The sequence below is a fragment of the Alligator sinensis genome, unplaced genomic scaffold (assembly GCF_000455745.1).
Source record: "Alligator sinensis unplaced genomic scaffold, ASM45574v1 scaffold115_1, whole genome shotgun sequence".
Classification (NCBI taxonomy): Eukaryota; Metazoa; Chordata; order Crocodylia; family Alligatoridae; genus Alligator; species Alligator sinensis.
The window spans coordinates 1,048,082-1,063,795 of record NW_005841895.1 but is presented as its reverse complement, the minus strand read 5'-3'; the positions used below and the strand labels follow the sequence as shown (position 1 = coordinate 1,063,795).

Genomic DNA, 15,714 nt, shown 5'->3' with positions numbered 1-15,714 from the left:
CCACCAGACCCTGGGAGTAGAGAGAGTCCAGAATTTCTCAGCACCTTTTTAGGATCAGGAATAGAATTCAGTACAAATAGGCATTCATGCCTCAGTGTTTACATAATAGTGTGTAGGTATACGCCCCTATGATTTTGGTGTTAATTAACAGGTAGCTTTTCTCCTCTCTGAAAAAAGAAACCTGCGAAGAATTTCCAGCCCCAGCATTTCTGACTACTGGTTTTCAACTCTGGTTTTAAAGAAACAGAACTTACATACTTATAGTCTTTCTGCTCTTTTTCTATGTAGATAAGCCTGTTTAACAAATTATAGATGTAGACATGCCATATGTGCAGATGTGGACATGTTCTGGAATTGAGGAGGGTTTCAGCTTCATTTATCTGTATTATCAAGTCCCAGAATCCTTTTCAATAATATTAAGATGCTTCTCAAGAAGATTATCTTCCTTCACTAAGAATTCACAGATAGTATCTGTACACACACAGAAGATCTAGGTGAGTCTCAACCAGGAAGGATTTTAGGATGCAACCATGCCCATTGGCTATATCTGTACTGCCTTGATGGTCTCTTCATCCAGGTTTATTATCACTATGTACCTGGCTTAAGCACGGGGCAGTTCCAAGCTATATTCTGACAAGCAACACCCCTGAGCCTTGTAGTCTTTAAGCAGGCAAAGAGTTGCCTTGTAGATAGTGTTGTTCTGCTCTGTGAATCTGATGACTGACAACAGGGGGTTACCCTACAAGTCTGAGGATCCAGCATGGGGTTTTTATTGTAGAACTCCCTATACTGCAGAGGCCTGGAAGTAAAATGTCTAAAGTCACTTCATATCTTACCAGCTTGACATTCAGAGCTAACCACCAGCTGTATTCCCCAGACAGAACCCATGATGGGGTAGAATCAGCTGACCAAATGTCATATGACTGCTTCCTAGGGGAATGTGTGGAAAGGAGTAAGAAAAGATTTTTTGTAGAAGCTGGTGTAAGTATACTCCAGAGTGGAAGGTATGGTCTCTCTTCTCAGTTTATGGAAGAGTGAGTCTTTGCCTTTTTGTTGCTGTTTTGAAATATTTCTATTCTCTGTTTACTAATCATTTGTTTTGAGGAAAGGAGATGGAGCTGAACTTGAGAGAGTAGGCTTTGACTAGGTTGGCTGGTGAATCTGTCCTCTGGTTAACAATGCTCATTAATATTTCTGTGACTTGGTGGTGGTGGAACAAATAAGGAACAGGTTTTCTACAAAGCCAGAGAAATAGTCTGTGAGTAGAGAGGAGCATGTTCCTCTCCTCCTGCTGTGTGCTCCACTCTCCATTTGGTCACTCCATATTGTAGGCTAAGCCCCTGTGGTAGTGGTTTAAGCTGCCTTTTTGGCACTTTAAGGGCCTGTCTATGTGTACATTAAGGTGCTTTTTCTAATGCATATTAAATTTAGTACCTTCAGTGTGAGGTACTAAAGAAATGTGCATTAGGCTGCCTAAATGCTCAGTAATGAAAGTATTTGCATAATCACGGTTTTCATGTGATGCTTTAATGCACAGTAAAATTGGCTACTGCACATTAAAGTGCATGTGTAGATGTTCCCTGAGAGACCCAGCTTCATCCTTTTGGATATATTCTTCTTCTATGACTAAAACTTTAAGCTGACTCCTACAGGTAAACAGATCAGTATCTGTAACTATATAGAAATCACAAGTCGGATGTAGGATGCTGACAAGCCATTGGGCCGACCTTAGTTTTTTTTGCAAAGCTTAGATATAATTTGCAGCCATTACCTGCATCAGGGTCTAGTTAAGCAGTCCAATTTTTGTGGCAAGGCTGGCAGGCAACTTGCAACAACACCATATAGGATTAGATAACATCCCAGATATTACAAATAGCTATTAAAAAGGGATCAAACAAAGGGAAAGAAAGGGTCTAAATGTGAATAAGCAAATCAGATGTAAGTGTCTTTTACTGGGCTGGCAGCAGCAATGAACTGTATGTTAATGTTAACTTTGCTGATGAAATCATTCTAACAAAAGCCTTGGGGGACGTCACTGGTCACGGAGCACCATAGTGACTCTCTGCCATCGACCACTACTCTCTGGGTCCGACCTCGGAGCCAATTTCCCAGCCATCGGACTGTGGTGTAGCCAAGGCCACAGTTGGCCAGTTTTTCCATGAGGAGGTCATGGGACACCAGATCAAAGGCATTTTTAAAATCCAGGTATATGACATCAATCACTTCTCCCTTGTCCAGGTGATATGGCACCTGGTCATAGAAGGAGATGACATTGGCCAGGCAAGGCCTACCCATGACAAACCCATGCTGGCTATCCCTCCCATCTTGGTATGGGTTCTATTCTGCATGTAAGCACAGTTCTGAGCATTGGCTGCATAGCACCTGGAATAGTTCTGGGAAGTTCTGTACTTTAAAGGCACCACTCTGAATTACAATGGCTCCCTTAGTTTCTCCTTGCTCTGGGAAGAACCCTATACCTGCAGCAGAAATTACCATGTGTTTTTTCTTACCTGCATCAGTTCAGCAGTAGAAACCCTTGTAGTTTGGATGGGGTTAGGCAGAGGCAGGGGGCCAGTTCTTCCTTCTTTGCTTGGAGTGGTGGAATGAAGACTCATGCAATATCCCCCAAGCCTGCATATTGGAATTCTCTGCCTGGTAATCCATGCAGTGATTTAATGGAGAGCTCTTATTCCTATATGAATAACAGTGATAATAGTATGTGAAGAACTGGTGATTATCTGCCTCTCATTGTTGGTGACAGTGATTTCACTGTTAAGAATGACTGCCTCTCTAAATGCCATTTGGTCAACATTTAAGATTTGATTTAGGTGTCATAGTAGTTTTCTGGGATTAACATGGGGATCATGTACAGCTTGGCAGATGTTTAACTTAACATAGATTTACGCAAGTTATTGGCCTCATTCTGATCTCCCATCAGTTCTATGCGAGTGCAGTTGTCTTTACACTGATGTAATTGCTTCTAATTCCCATTGGTGCAAATCTTAGGCCCAAGTATAATATGTTTTAAAATCAGTTTATGGCTGTCTAGTGCCAAGTTACATTTTGTAGCACCTAAGACTAGATGCACAAGGGGTGCTTAGGCTAGACATTATAAGGCATAGCTCAGATGCCTTGCCAGGTGAGTGCTCCAAGACTGCACTATTGGAACCACCACTCTTTGCTCCATTTTGTATGTGTTGGGGAGTGGGGGGGATGAAGCATGTGTGTGTGAGGTAAACTGCATCAAAGCCTGCAAGTTGCATAGGTGGAGGATCACCTGCTTTGTTAATTAAATCTAAATTTTGGACTGGGTGCCTGAGTTTCTCTTGTGAACCTTGCCATATAGGTGGTCCAGTTTACAGTGGGAGCCTGCTGTCCAAACACATAGTGACAAATGTCTACAGTTTAAGCAAAGGGTTGAAGAGGAAACAGGCACAAAGAAATGAAGTGACATAGCATCATAGAATCATAGAAAATTAGGATTGGAAGAGACCTCAGGAGGTCTTCTGGTCCAACCCCCTGCTCAAAGCAGGACCATCCCCAACTATCTCATCCCAGCCAGGGCTTTGCTTTCTGGGTCTTAAAAACTTCTAAGGATGGAGATTCCTCAGTCTTTCTGGGTAGCCTCCAGTGCTTTACTTACCCGCCTAGTGAGAAAACGTTTCCTAATATCTATCGTGCAGAGCCCCCCACGCAGCATGGGGCAGCGGGGATTGGCCCTCCCCCCTGCGCCAGGTAGCACCCAGTGAGTTGGGCCTTTTTTTTTTCCAGTACCGGGAGCTGGGCTGGGTGGGGCAGCCACTGCTGGTCTGGGAGAGCGGGTGGGGGATGGGCTTGGGTGATTCAGATCAGCCGTATCTCTGAATGAGATTCTCTCTGAATGAGATTCAGCTGAATCAATTCATGACAGTGATTTGAATCACTGTCCCTCGAATTGGCCAAATCCGAATCCAAAGCGAATACTAGCTGCTTCGCACAGGCCTACTGTTCACCTCTTCCCCAAGCTGTGCTTCCAGGTGCAGTAGTCTGGTAGCTGACCTTGCATGTGAAGACTGAGGTTAAAAAAGCATCAAGTACTTCGACCTTTTTTGCATCATCTGTTACTAGGCTGCCTCCCCCATTCCATAAGGGACTCGCACTTTCCCTGCTCTTCCTGTTGTTCCTGACATACTTGTAGAAACCCTTCTTGTTACCTTTCATGTCCCTTGCTAGCTGCAGCTCCAGTGTGGTTTGACCTTTCTGATTTCATCCATGCAGGCCCAAGCAGTCTTATATTCTTCCCTAGTAGTTTGTCCAGGTTTCCACTTCTGGTCAGCTTCCTTTTTGTGTTTTAGCTCACTGGAGAGTCCTCAGCTAAGCCAAGCTGGTCTTTTGCCATACTTGTTAAGTTTTCCTGAACATCAAGATTGTTCGTTCCTGCAGCTTTAATAAGGTTTCTTTAAAGTACAAATAGCTCTACTGGACTTCTTTCTTCTTCAGATTGGCCTCCCAGGGGATCCTACCCATCAGTTTCCTGAGTGAGTTGAAGTCTGCTTTTCTGAAGTCCAGGGTCCTTACTTTGCTGACTTGGACAGGGTCATGCAAAATGTCAATGGAAGAGACAGGATTGGCACTTAGGTTGCTGGGCTATTATTCAGACTTGTACAAAGCCAGTTTGCTTCTTAAAAATGTAAGGAATCTCCTCTTTTTTCATGCCAGATTGGTGTGTGCACACTTTCCATTTGCCAGGAAACAGTAAAAAAAAAAAAGCAAAACAAATGTCAGTCAGAGAGCAGGATACTGAAATATGCTGTTATCAAAATCTCTTTACAAAGAATGCAAATAACAAAGCTGAATTAATCAGTGAATCATAAGAAAAAAGTTTCTTCCTGATGTGCAAACATTCTTTTGATACAGCAGTAAATTCCTATAAATCAGCAAGAGTAACAGTTTTGACTGATAAAGTAAGGGGTGGTTGGGCATAGAACATTTCTGCTGCAAGTCAGACCCCTGCTGGCTGTCACAATTAGATCTACAACACTGAATACATTTTTCTTTTCCTTGTGGAAAAGAGCCTCCTCATGAAGGCAGCAAGGCCCAGTTCCCAGATTTTGCTGGCTCAGTGTCTCACTTTCAGCCAAATCTCTGGAGGATGAATTTTTTTAGATGAAGACCTGGAAAGCAGATAAATTGCCATTTCTGCAGCCATCGCCAAAAACATTCCAGATATAGAAAGGCTAGGGTGCTTTCAAGACATGAGTCCCATCAGGCAGGGAACCTTTAGGATGGATCCATCAGCAGTCCCTCACAGTTGAGGATGATTGTTTTTCACGATTGCTTTACCTGTGGGCATGAAGATGGCCGATGAGGCTGATCTGGGATTGACAGACTCTGTTGCAACTTGGGCATGTGTTTCCATGTGGGGTGGGTCGGGTGACTCTGGATTCTTGATTTAGTCCATGACACGCTGTTTCTGCTGCTCCCACTTTTCCATCTACTGTCATCCTAATTTTTCCAAGTATTGAGATCCTTTTAGCAGACTCTTCCTCCATTTGGAACTGTCCTGTGTGATAGTCTCCCAGGAGTTGATATCAAAGTTACATTTTTTTAAGTTGGTCTTGAGGCCATCCTTGAAGCTTTTTCTCTGCCCTCTTCTTGAGCATATGCCTTGACTGAGCTGGGAGAATAAAACTTGCTTTGGGAGTCTGCAGTCGGACATCAAGATGATGTAGAGAGCCCAGTGACGTTGATGTTGGATGATCATCGCCACAATGTTCATGGTGTTTACTTGTAAGAGGATGCTAACGTTGGTGTGTCTGTCTTCCCGCTGGATATGAAGGATCTTCCACAGGCAGCATTGATGATAGTTCTCCAGTGACTTGAGGTGTCTCTTGTATATTATCCATGTCTCAGCTTTGTACAGTAAGGTGAGGATCATGACTGCTTGATAAACTGTGAGCTTGGTTTCAAATCTAATGTTGCGAACTTTGAACACCCATTGCCTCAAGAATCTGAAGGCTGCACTTGCACTTTTAAGGAGATGTTGGATTTCTTTGTCGATGTCAGCCTTCTGTGAGATAGAGCTTCCAAGGTGTGACGAATACTCAACGTTCTCCAGTCTCAATGTAAATCTGAATTACCAGAGCTAGAGACTGCTCATTGATGGAGAACCTCAGTCTTCTGAGTGTTAAGCGTCAGTACCATTTTCTTATATTCCTCAGTATAGACGGCAATGATTGCCTGAAGATCTGTTTCTGAGTGAGCACACATTACAACAATATCAGTGTACTGGAGCATGATAATTGAGGTCAGGGTGATCTTGGTTTTGGCTCGGAGTTAGGACAGAAGTTACTATGCAAATGTAAGATAAGATTGTCCTAGAAACAGATGAGAGGTCTGTGAATGTTTAGAGACACCACAGACTTGGTATATTGGAGGGTTGGACTAAGACAAATTGGAGGATTGGACCAAAAGAAATCTCATGAAGTTCAATAAGGACAAGTGCAAGTCTGTGCATATTTAGAGATGCCAAAATGGAGATACCAAAATGGTTTCCAAAATGCTTCAGTGAAATGTTTCCTCCCTCATTCCTTCTGCTATAAGAACAACTCAAATTTGAATGTGAATGTGGTGCACTATGGGGTAGTAGGAATAAGACCTCTTTTTTCTTTGCCTCATAGGCTGCAAACAAACATCACATTTATCCTGGGATAAACAATTTTATCCTGGGACAAAATGCAATCATATAGTGCAGTTTATCCCATTGTCCTGGAATAAATCCTAATAAGTTTCCCAGATAAAATTTAGTAATAGTTTATCTTGGGGTGCTGGAAACTACGTCTGTACAGTTATCCCAGGATTATATCATTGAATCAATGGCACTGTATTCAGCCACTCACTAAACCCTACTTTGAAGCGTGATGTGTGTAAACATCAATCCCTGAATATTATTTTTCCAATACAAACAGGCACAGTTTATCCAGGGACAAATGCAGTGCCTGCTCTTAGCTATAATTACAATGCAGTGTCAGAGCTTATGGGAAAATATAAAGAAGTCCACTTGTTTCTAAAAGATTTCTGATGAGAAGGCACAACTTCATCATAGAGTAAGTCCTTGTGCATGTGTATGCACATGCATATCCATTTAAGGGGTGCTATCCACTTGACCTTGTCCAGCAACAAACACAGAAGCTGCCATGGGGGTTGGGATTTGTGCTTAAGAGCAGATAAATGGTGGTTGGTGACAGTACAACCAGAGCATTAAGAAAGCAAATTCCAGTTCCTGTGCATGCAGCAAACTGCCTCCTATCCCATTTGTGAATATTGGAAGTCCTTGTTTGGATTCTAGCAAAGCATTTAAAGGTTTAAATCCTATTGTTCTGGAGCCCATAGTACATTGAAATTGCTGCAGTTCCACTTCAAGAAAAACTGATGGAGGGCAAGAGATTAGGGGTGTGCGAAATGGGCCCTATTCGATTCAGATTCGGCCAAATCCAAATCTGAAGAATTGATGCTGACTCAGAGAACCAGCGATTCAGAAACAGACAGCTTTAAATGTTTTTTCTACGTACCAGCGTGGCTTGCGAATGCTGCAATGTTGGGGCCGATGGAGCATCCCACAGGAGTGCGGGGGGGCACTCCACATGCTTGGCGGCAAACCCATAAGTGGACCTGAAGTACTTCCAGTCCACTTCTGGGTCTGCTGGGGAGTGTGCTGGGGGGCCTCCCTGTGCCCCCCAGCTCGTTGATCAGCTGCAGGGGGACCCCAGGTGCCCCCCCCAGACCCAGGAGGCACCAGTCACTGAGTCAGAGAGGTGTGGGGGGCCCCCCAGGGCACTCCCTGGTGGACTCAGAAGTGGACCAGAAGTGCTGCTGCTGAGCATGCTGGGGAGCCCCCTGCACTCCTGTGGGATGCTCCATGTGCTTCAGCATTGCAGCATTCACGAGCCACTTGGTACCTAGAGGTAAAAGACATTTAAAGCTGTGTCTATATCCGAATTGCTGAAACTTTCTGAATTTCTCCGAATTGATTCAGAGGGTTTCAATTAGATTTGGAGAGATTAAAGGGTCCTCCAATTTGATTCGGATTTGGGGATTCCGCCACCAAATTGGGCCAAATCTCCGCTGAATCGAATGAGGGACCAAAGCTTCACACAGCCCTACGAGAGATGCAGACTGAGCAGCACAGCAGAAGGGCTTTGGCAAGAAGAGAGCCCATTCCGGAAGAGGGGGAAGAGGATGGAGGTGGGTCAACAAGCTGTAGATATTCTTAGGCCCACAGAGATTCTTGTCAATGACAGCTTTCTTGCAACAGGCATCTTGCAGCATCTTGCTTAGCAAACATGAAATAACATTTTCCTGCATTCCCTTCCTCCCAACACTTCCTGCACAAGCTCAGACTCCTTGTGAGGTAGATGTTTATTGTCCACATCTTACAAATAGAGAAACCTAAAGTATGGAGAGGCTGGAGTAGTTGCTCAGTCATGCACAGAAAGAAACAAAGTCCAGGTTTACCAATTTCCTTTCCTCCTTTAACTAAGGGCACGTGTGCACTGCAATCAGAAGGTGTGATTGAAGCAAGGATATACATTAGGGCTGTACAAGGATATACATTAGATCATGCTGGGGGTGGGAGGCAGCCCAGCTGGGCTGCTTCCCAGTGCCCCGCGCTAGATCGTGTCATTTATCTTCTCTGTCTAGCATGGGGTACCAGGAAGCAGCCCAGCTGGGCTGTCTCCTGCCCCCATTGCGATCTAGCGTGGGGCACCGGAAAGCAACCCAGCTGGGCTGACTTTCCATCCCCAGCCTATGGTTGAAACGTTTTGACTTTTGAAATGTTTCCACCAGCCTTGTTTTGTTTCAAGGCTATTTCTATGGCCTATGTTTCATTCTGATTTTGCTGTTTTGACCTCGAAATTGGTTGAAACAGTGTCAGAATGAAATGGCCGGCAAAATTTCACACAGCCCTAATATACATCCCTGAGCTGGCTTTTATCTAGCTAGCACAAACTGTGAGAAGATTGATGATACCTGCCATGGGAAACTCCCCAGTCAGAGGGACACATCCAGCAGTAGTAGCATGGCCACGCTCAGGAGGGAGCTTCCAAGGTCCCCAGGGTTAGTCTTACCAACTCACCAGGTGAGCTGGATTGACTCTACCCGGGCTCCGGGAGCTATTTCCAGCACTATGTGCCAACAGAAAGATGGGGCAATTGCTCTCCTGCTGGGCTGGCCTGAAGTCCCCAGGAACGGGGCAGCAGACTCACAGGGTCTATAGACATTTCCACATTAATTCACCGCAGCGGGTAGCTAATTAAGCTGGAGAGACAAAAAAAATCCAATCGCGGCTGCAGTGATTGGGATTTATGGACTGAGCGGGAAGAGGAGGGACAACAGCCACTAAAAATCCCGGTACTATGGGGAAAAGTGAGCAAGCAGACATGTTGGGTCTCTATATGTTTTTTTTTATCGCAAGAAGGTTTTTTTTTTTCTTTTCTTTTGCCTGTCCTTGCATTTGATGGGTACTGGGTCAGGGAAGTCATCACCCTTCCTAATTTAATTAATTCATCAAGTCGTGGCGTCTATCCAGCATAGGACCGGCAAGTGAATGTCAGTAGGACACAGAGGACTGCGTCTGTACACGGTAATGTCCCAACACAAACAACAATAGCAGGGAAGATGTAGTGGCACAGACTTCAGCACAGGTTAGCTACCCAGGATTTCCAGCCTGCCAGGTTTGCACATGCTGCAATCTTGAGTGCTCTTCTTACCTGGCTAGCTAAGTTGCACTGTAGCTGACATCTACAATTTTGACACAGTTTGTAGTCTGGAATAATTTTAGTGCCTAACAAAATGGTTTTGGAGGTGTATCCACCAGATTTCACAATGAGGATCCTAATATTCTCCTCCCCCACATCAATAGCAAACAAAATAGTCCATAACTACTTCCTGTCTTTTGTTAAAGTATGGTACTGCTTTTATCACTTCTAAGAGCTTGGCAGTTTAGTAGAGCCCAAGGAAACATATCTCAGTCATGAATAGGTCACTGAACAGTAATAATGAGCATGGTAAAAAGAATAATAAGCAAAATGGGAAATAACCACTTGGTGTCACTCTTCTCAAGCTGTTAATGGTGCATAAAATGAATGTAGAAAGCTCTTTAAAGCTGTTGTCTTGTTCTGTGACCATTGTTGTAGAGTGGTAGGTAGAAGAAGGGTTGGTCATGTAACAGCTGAATACCTTCCTCTAAAATGAACACACTAGATTAAGTTTTAGTACAATTTCTCTACCAGTATTCATTTTATATACCTGTACTACACTGTGAACAGTCTCTGATCTGCTAAAGAAATAGAAGCTCAGAGCCTCAGTAAATATAGGATCCAAGCTCCCTTCCTTCCTTGAGTTTGAATGACTAGTAAAGCCAGATTAGAGCACAACATTTTTATGGTAGTGTCTTGGAGTCCCAGAAATGGCTTAGGACTTTCACTGAGCTGCACACTATAAACACAGGACAAAAAGAAAATCCTTGATCCAAAGAGTTTACATTAAAACTTTAACTTCTTCCCTGAACCTGACCATCTACAATTTCATATCTTGACCTTCTTTTATCCTAGTGCCTTTCGGGCCAGAATTACAAAGGTATATTTAAACACATAAAGATGCTGATCTGTGCTTAATGGAATTTGTACAAGCATTGAAACAAGCTTAAGTATCTCCAGCGTCAATTAAAATTTTAGCCATATTTTTGTTAAAATTGCCTTTGTTCACGAATTCCAAAATGAAACTTTCTGTGAAAAATTGTCAGCATCATCAGAACTTTCCATTTTTGTGATGCTTCATAACTTGGAATCAATATCTTAATAAAAATAATTGTCAAAATTCTTGTTAAATGTTTTTATTTGCTGAATACTGTCTTTTTACTGACTTGTAGTTTCATAGTTGTTAGGGGCTGGAAGGGACCTTACAGATCATTGGGTCCAGCCCCACTGCACTTGGGCAGGAAAGACCGTTGGGATCAGACAACCCCAGCAAGATGGACGTCAAGAGGCCTCTTGAAGATTGCCAGGGTGGGTGATTGTACCACCTCTGGGGGGAGCCTGTTCCAAACCCTCGGTACTCGACTTGTAAAGAAGTTTTTCCTTTTGGTGAGCCTGAAGTGATCTTCAGTCAGTTTGTGCCCATTATTTCTTGTCCTCTCCTGGGGGGCCTTGGTGAATAGATGTTCTGATGTACGCCCCGATATACTTGTAGGCTGCCACCGGGTCCCCTCTGAGTCTTTTCTTCTCCAGGCTGAACAGTCCCAAGTCTTTCAGCCTCTCCTCATACGACCTGGTTTCTAGGCCTCTAATGATGCATGTGGCCCTCCTTTAGACTCTCTTGAGCTTCTCCATATCCTTCTTGAAGTGCAGTGCCCAGAACTGGATGCAGTATTCCAGTTGCGGTCTCACTAAGTCTGAGCAGAGCAGGAGGATGACATCCTTTGCCTTGCTCAAGATGCCTCAGTCTATGCATGCCAGTGTTTGATTAGCTCTGTCAGCTACGGCATTGCATTGGTGGCTCATGTTCATTTTGTTGTCAGTCATGGTACCCAGGTCTCTTTCAGTTGTGGTGCTGGCAAGCATAGCATTACTGAGCCTGTAAGTGTGTTGTGGATTATTTCTCCCCAGGTGGAGCACTTTACATGTCTGGTGTTAACTAACATTCAGGTGAGGTCTGCCCACCTCACAAGCCTGTCCAGGTATTGCCAGCCTGTCTTTGAGCATGACCATGCTTCCCCATAGTTTGATGTCACCAGCAAGCTTTGCCAGTTTGCTTTTAATACCTGAATTCAATTTGTCAATGAACATGTTGAAGAGCACTGGTCTGAGTACTAAGCCCTGTGGGATGCCACTGGTCACATTCCGCCATGATGACTCAGTTCTGTCAATCAGTACTCTTTGGGTCCTGCCACAGAGTCAGTAGCCTAGCTACCAAACCGTAAAGTAGTCGAGGCCACATTCTCCCAATTTGACCATGAGGACATCATGGGAGACCAGGTCAAAGGCCTTTTTGAAGTTCCAGTATATGACATCAACTTCATTTCTTCTATCCAGGTGGCGAGTTACCTGATTGTAGAAGGGAATGAGGTTGGTCTGGCATGACCTGCCCATTATGAAGCCATATTGGCTATCCTTTAGAATACTGCCTTCGGTTAGCCTGTGTGTAATGTATTCTTTGATAATTTTCTCCAGGATTTTACCAGGGATTGAGGTAAAAATAATTAGCCTGTAATTTTCTTGGTCCTTCCTTCTCTCTTTTTTAAAGATAGATACTACATTGGCCTTTCCCAGTCTTCTGGGACCTCTCCTGAATGCCGTGAATCTTCTAATAACTGTGCCATCAGTTGTGAAATGACATTGGCCGATTCTTTTAGCACTCTTGGGTGTAGTTCACCCGGTCCTACTGACTTGTAGATATTTAGCCTTTGTAGGTGTTCCCCCACAAGATCTATGCCAGCTGTGGGAGGGTGGTCACCCCTACCATGATGATCCGTTATCATGTCAAGCAGACTAACACTTTTGAACTGGTGGAATACCAACGTGGAGTATTCAGTCAGGAGTTCGGTTTTGTCCTGAGGGTTGGTTATCAGCCGTCCCATTTCATTCATCAGGGGCCCCTGTGGGTGCTCAGTAGCTAAAAAGCTTGCAAATGAACTTGGTAATTTTTTTTTGGTAAAAGAAGACATTAAACTCTAGAAAACTCAGTGGGGAAGACATTCTGTTAATGTTTTCTTATATTTTGAACCAACTGTACTTATAAGCATGTTTTGATTGTAATTTGGGGTAAGAATGGATAGCTCATAACTTTAGAAGTGACATAAGTAAGACCTTCTCTTACCTAACTGGTTTAGATTCAGATGAGGAGTAAACTTTTCAAGAGGGGTGTGGGCACATAGGAGTCGTAATTTCCACTGATCCTCATTGGAATGTGCTAATTAATGGGGAAATTATAGTAGCAGTATTTTATCTTTTCTATCACACTTAAAAAAAGATTCCAGTCACAGGTACTCAAATATGGTATGGGGGTTGTATGAATTCATGTGTGTGCACACATTTTCTGGGACTTCTGTTGCTTTTCAGGTATCTGGTCTTTTCTGAACTTGTCCCAAGTTAATCCTTACCAATGCAGAGACTGAGCTTTCACTTGCAAGTCTTAGGAGTGAGAGACAAGCTTGCCACTAGGTGGTGCGGTAGTCTTTACAGTCAATTTACCCTGTATAGATTGAATATTTTCCCCTGTTCATAAAAACTTTGTAAGACAAACACCAAATAATAGGAGAATAGTAACTGAGTGGCTGTTCTTACTAATGTAGTGTTGATACATTTTTTTTCTCCTTATTCTTGTAAGGTTGGCTCTATTCTTGTTACATCTGGTTTCAGGAAGCCCATGTATCAATTCTGATAAGGTTGATTAGCTTTCAAGGAATCCCATGAGACCTATGCTATATCTGCTCTGTAATGCCATTAAAGATCCTACCATGCATTTTGCAACAATAGAGGCTTACCACAGTACCATTGACCAGTGACAACTGTTCTTCATGCAGATGCACTGGTGGGGTGGTTCTCAACCTTTATAGACTCAAGGCACTCCTGGATAGATTTGAGGTGGTACTCAGAAAATGCCAGCTCTTAGATTTCTTTCTTTTTTTGACAACAGAAAAACAATAGAGTACTTTTTTGTTGCAAAGAATTCAGAAAGACCACAACTATGAATCTCTTTTCAAAATCTCTGGGTTCATCTTGTGAATAGTGCTTGCAAACCTAACAGTTCTAACATTGTGTAGCACCCTTGAAAGGATTTCAAGGCATCCCAGGGTGCTGTGGCACCCAGGTTGAGCATCACTGCTCTAAACCCTTCTGGCTTCCCTTGAGTCAGGCTATGCTTCTGGGGAAATAACATTTTTTTGGCTTCTCCCTTCAAGTCTTCTTTTTACAACACTCACTTTTTTTCATTTCCAGCAGCAATGGCACATCTGAGTATGGAATCTCTTGCACCATGCACCAGAATGACACAAATGCAAGAACCTATGGAAAGGGTGAGTTTTTAAGCCTGCCCTTAAAACTGGGCCTACAAGTCTGAAGGGTGAAATATTTGCACCTAAAGTCAAAGTTATTTAGAGAGTCAGTGGTATATCTATACACCACACCAGGGGTGCTCAAATTCTGGTCTACAGGCCAGGTTCAGCCCCCAGAGCCACAGCACACAAACCACGGGGATCCCCATGGGTTAGGAACCTTGACAGCAGGGAGCATTACAAGCTCTGTATGGCTGGATCCAGCCTCGCTCGGACCATTGCTGTACAGTAGGATCAGGCTGAGCTGCTCCCTTCCCCCTGTGAATAGATCAGGGTTGGACTGTGTACTGAATTCCATGCTACCACAGCAGCACTAGTGTGCAAACTAGTCAGCTTAAAGCTACAACAGTTGCTTGATTGTAGTGTAGATGAGTATTGTATCTGTGACTGCATTCACATGTATGTGACTGGAATATTCATGGTACTTAAAAGGAATGGTGGATGCATATTAAAATAGGATCATATTTTCAAGAGTAGCTGTTGTCAACAGGCACATGTGTATGGGCTTGTTCATGCTGTCTCCTGAACTGCCCATACAGGTATAGTAAAAGCATATACCGACATCGATGTATAACTACACATAACTTGAAGCTCCTTTAAAAATTCAGAACTTACTGAAATGAATGGCTGAAAAGTTATACAACAGCCTCCCCTAATGGAGTTCAAATGGTTTTAAAGTGAACTGGATTGAAATTCCATTAGTAGTGCAGTGGAATGAGAGCCTCGTAGGCTTCAGTGTTCTAGCTATTGGTAAGTCCCTGTATATACAGTTGAGCTATTTTATGAAAATAAAGACGTCATAAGCATCTTAGCCTATTTGTAACCATTCTTCTGATGTAAGAGTGACCGTTTGTATTGCTGTCTAACCAATTTCCTTTGTAAAATACCCCAACTCCCTGGGAGAATTTTGGGTAGGGGTGGGCTCTTTAATTTATCCCCTATAGTCACCCCCCGCCCCTTTCTTGGCCTAGCCTGGCCTTTCCTTCAGTCCAAGAAGGGCTGGATGTGGCACCTTTTGAGGCAAACACAAGGCCTCAGTCAGCTGGAGGTGGAGTTGTTTAAAAACACATGTTCAATATGCAGAGTTTGCATTTGAGTGTGCAATATGCATTTGAGTGCAATATGCATTTGAGTGTGCCCCCAAAGTGCATACTCATCTGAGCCTGGTTCTAAGTGGGCATCCTTTACCTTAAAGATGTTTCAGTTCATGCAAAAATGTTGGCCTACTGGTTTGGTAAACTGGCAAGCAGAGGAATGCTGAGGCTGTGAAAGGAAACCTCAGTGCTTGCTTTTCCTTGCTAACTGCTGCACGCTCTCTCCTAACACCACAAGATGTTATCAGATCAAACACTTCAGAATTCAGGCAAAGAAGCCAAAGTCAATTTTTGCTTAGAGTATATGAAGCCAAAGATAAACACAGAGAAAAGGGAGCAGTTGTGGGTGGGGGAAAGAGGGCTTGGGGTGGAATAGGAGCTAAGTGGTAGGAGTTGCAGAGGTGTGTTGACTCCATTCCTAAACCAACATGGAGGGATCCACCCCCACTTATGCAGGTGATGATGAAATTAATCAGTACACAATCGGTGGAGGGTGGAGAGCTCCTGACCAATACCCAGGGGCTGCTG

At 43.6% G+C, this 15,714-nt stretch overlaps 1 long non-coding RNA gene across 1 annotated transcript in view; it reads left to right on the top strand.

Annotated features, from left to right (window-relative positions):
• Positions 1–933: 933 nt before the first annotated feature.
• The window catches only part of LOC102371106, a 100,334-nt gene continuing 85,553 nt past the window's right edge, over positions 934–15,714 (top strand). Inside the window, exons 1-2 of the long non-coding RNA XR_323174.1 lie at positions 934–981; positions 13,980–14,053. This is a non-coding gene — a long non-coding RNA (uncharacterized LOC102371106). The remainder of the gene's footprint in view (positions 982–13,979; positions 14,054–15,714) is intronic.